Source organism: Lactuca serriola, chromosome 7 (assembly GCF_051521515.1).
Source record: "Lactuca serriola cultivar US96UC23 chromosome 7, Lser_US96UC23_V15, whole genome shotgun sequence".
In the NCBI taxonomy this organism is placed as follows: Eukaryota; Viridiplantae; Streptophyta; class Magnoliopsida; order Asterales; family Asteraceae; genus Lactuca; species Lactuca serriola.
The window spans coordinates 35,709,963-35,713,782 of NC_136414.1; positions in this window are offsets into that span (position 1 = coordinate 35,709,963).

Consider the following 3,820-nt stretch of genomic DNA (forward strand, 5'->3'; position numbering starts at 1 on the left):
CTCCAAGATCACCGATGAAGTTTTTTAGCAATATTGCCTCCTTCGACGCTTCGCTCGCTGCAATGTACTCTGATTCGCACGTTGAATCAGCTACGGTTTCCTGCTTGGAACTCTTCCATGCCACTGCTCCTCCATTTAGGGTAAAGACCCAGCCCGACTGCGAACGGTAGTTGTCCTTGTCGGTCTGAAAACTGGCATCACTATACCCTCGCATCTTCAAGTCATCACTCCCTCCGAGGACTAAGAACCATTCCTTCGTCCTCCGAAGGTACTTAAGGATATTCTTCACCGCAATCTAATGTGCTCTGCCAGGATTCCCTTGATATCTGCTAACCATGCTCAAAGCAAAGGCTACATCAAGGCGAGTACAAGTCATAGCGTACATGATTGAGCCAACTGCGGAAGCGTATGGTACTCGGCTCATTTCTGCTATCTCAGCTTCGGTACTCGGACTTTGAGTCTTACTCAACTTGGCATTACTTTGTATCGGTAATTCTCCCTTCTTTGAGTTTTCCATACTAAAATGTTTTAGTACCTTCTCTAAGTAAGTATTCTGACTAAGTCCAATTAGTCTCTTACTTCTTTCTCTTACTATCCTTATTCCCAAAATGTAAGAAGCCTCTCCAAGGTCCTTCATAGCGAAGCACTTCCCGAGCCAGGACTTGACCTCCTGCAGAGTCGGGATGTCGTTTCCTATGAGTAATATGTCATCGACATATAGAACGAGGAAGCTTACTATACTCCCACTGGCTTTGACATATACACATGATTCTTCTTCGCTTCGTACAAATCCAAACTCTTTGACTTTCTCATCGAAGCAAAGATTCCATCTGTGAGACGCTTGCTTAAGTCCATAAATGGACTTCTCAAGCTTACACACTCTATTCGGATACTTCGGATCCACAAACCCCTCTGGCTGAGCCATGTAAACATCCTCAGTCAACTTTCCGTTAAGGAAAGCGGTCTTGACATCCATTTGCCAAATATCATAATCATGAAATGCGGCAATAGCTAGCATCACTCTAATAGATTTAATCTTCGCAACTGGTGAGAAGGTCTCATCATAGTCAACTCCTAGGATTTTGAGTAAAGCCCTTCGCAACCAATCGTGCTTTATATGTGTGTACGTTTCCATCCACGTCGGTCTTCTTCTTGAAGATCCATTTTCACCCAACGGTCTTACGTCCGGGCACATAATCAACCAAATTCCAAACTTGGTTATCATACATGGATTGGATCTCGCTATCCATTGCCTCTTTCCATTTCGCAGACTTCGGGCCTGCCATGGCTTCCTTATAGCTATTAGGTTCATCAAGATTTATTAGTGTACCATCACTAATATACGTGTCCCCTTCGGTAGTAATATGAAAACCATAAAAGTGGGGATGAACTCTAAATCTATCGGAACGTCTAAGAGGTAAGGACTCGTCAATCGGTTCAACCGGAGTTTCCTCCTCGGGTTGAGTGCCAGCGGTAGAGGTTCCTTCATCTATCGACTCTTGAATCTCTTCAAGTTCAATTTGCCTCCCACTCTCTCCTTGGCTTATGAGTTCTCACTCTCGGAAAACTCCTCTCCTCGCAACAAAGACAACGTTGTCCTTCAGTCTATAGAAGAGATATCCAAAAGACGTCTGCGGGTAGCCGATGAAAATACATCGCTCACTTCGAGGTTCGAGCTTGTCGTGAGTATCTCGTCTTACGAAAGCCTCGCAACCCCAAACCTTGATATGTGCTAACGAGGGAGCTTTCCCTGTCCACATCTCGTGAGGTGTTTTGGCAACCTTCTTAGTAGGGACTCGGTTAAGGATATGGGCGGCAATCTCTAAGGAATACCCCCAAAAAGAGATAGGTAGTGAAGCAAGACTCATCATAGAGCGAACCATATCCAATAAGGTTCGATTACGCCTTTCTGCCACACCATTCAACTGTGGTGTCCTAGGAGGCGTTAATTGCGAAACTATTCCACACTCCTTGAGATAATCGTGGAATTCAAGACTTAGGTACTCTCCTCCTCGATCGGATCAAAGCATCTTGATTTTCCTGCCCAATTGATTCTCCACTTCATTCTTGAACTCTTTGAACTTTTCAAAGGTTTCTAACTTTTGCTTGATTAAATAGATATACCCATATATACTATAATCATCGGTAAAGGTCACGTAGAAGCGGTTCCCATCCTTCGTGGTTGATCTAAACGGTCCACATACATCGGTATGTATTAAGTCCAATAGACCCTCACCCCTTTCACACGTACTCGTGAAGGGTGACTTAGTCATCTTTCCAAGTAAACAAGACTCGCATGTGTCGTCTTCCCTATGGTCGATTGACTCCAACACTCCATCCTTTTGGAGTTGGGCTATGCGTTTCTTGTTGACATGTCCAAGACGACAACGCCACAAGGATGTCTTATCCATACTATTGGAAGAATCTATATTCAAAACATCATTTCCTAAATTATCAACAATCATAATAGTTTCATAAATTCCATTACATGGTATAGCTTCAAAGTAAAAGACACCATTTAGATAAGCCAAAATAGAACCATTCTCATTATTAAAAGAAAATCTAAAGCCTTGTCTATATAAACCATGAAATGAAATGATGTTTCTATCCATTTCTGGCGAATAGCAACAATTGTTCAAATCTAAACATAAATTATTCCTAAGCACTAAAGAATACACTCCAATCTTGGTCACAGGCGACGATCTTCTGTTCCCCATGATTAGATTGATTCTTCCTTGCTCCACATCCCTACTTCTTCTTAGTCCCTACACATTAGAACAAATGTGGTAACCACAACCGGTATCAAGAACCCAAGAAATAGAATAATTAGAATCATTAGATTTAATTGTGTATATACCTGCGAAAGACGGCTTGATCTTTCCTTCCTTGATGGCTTGCAGGTACTATGGGCAGCTTCTCTTCCAATGTCCTATCTTGTGGCAGTGGTGGCACTCTGCCTCCTTAGGGTTAGGGCATGGCTTAGCGGGATCAACTTTGGTCCCACTAGAAGAGGCACCATCTCGGGCTTTAACCTTGCGATAGTTCTTAGACGAAGCCTTCCTCTTTTTTCCCTTTCCTTGACCAATAGCCAAGACAGGAGCAGCGGTTGGATTGGGAGTTGGTGCAACAGACTTGTCTTTGAAGTTGCTCTCAACAACCCTCAAGAGACCTTGGAGTTTGCTTAGGGTGACCTCTTCTTTGTTCATGTGGTAGGTCATCCTAAATTGATTGTACATCGGAGGCAAAGAGTGAAGCACCATGTCGATCGCCAAGTCTTCCCCAAAGTCAACATTTAACTTGCGAAGGCGGTCGATGTGACATCCCCAAAATCTCGGCCAGAAAAGACCGATTTTCATTTATGCTTTTAAATATTTTCAGAGTAAATCCTTTTGATTTGAAAGAGTTGCGGAATTTGTTCCCAAAAACAAAGCATGATAAAACAATGTTTACCAAAGCATTTCATAAAAGAAATGTATTTTCATTATAATCAAAACTCGGGGTGTCATGTTACGATACAGACCAATAAGCATAAACGAATACATTACAAGTCATATAACAAATATAAACATATACAGACTTGTAAACAAAACAACTTGATGGTTCATCCATCTCATGCCCTTCCGCCACTTCCTGTAATACAATTTAAAACTGAGTGGGTCAGGCTTGGGAGCCTGGTGAGCATATAGGGTTTTCAACCCACAACAAATATCATATTTAATTTTCACCAACCAATAATAACCCAATTACCCATTCCTGTTATTCTCACTTTAATGTCCCTAAAACAACTAACATAAGGGACCTAGTCTAAGAATATTTCATC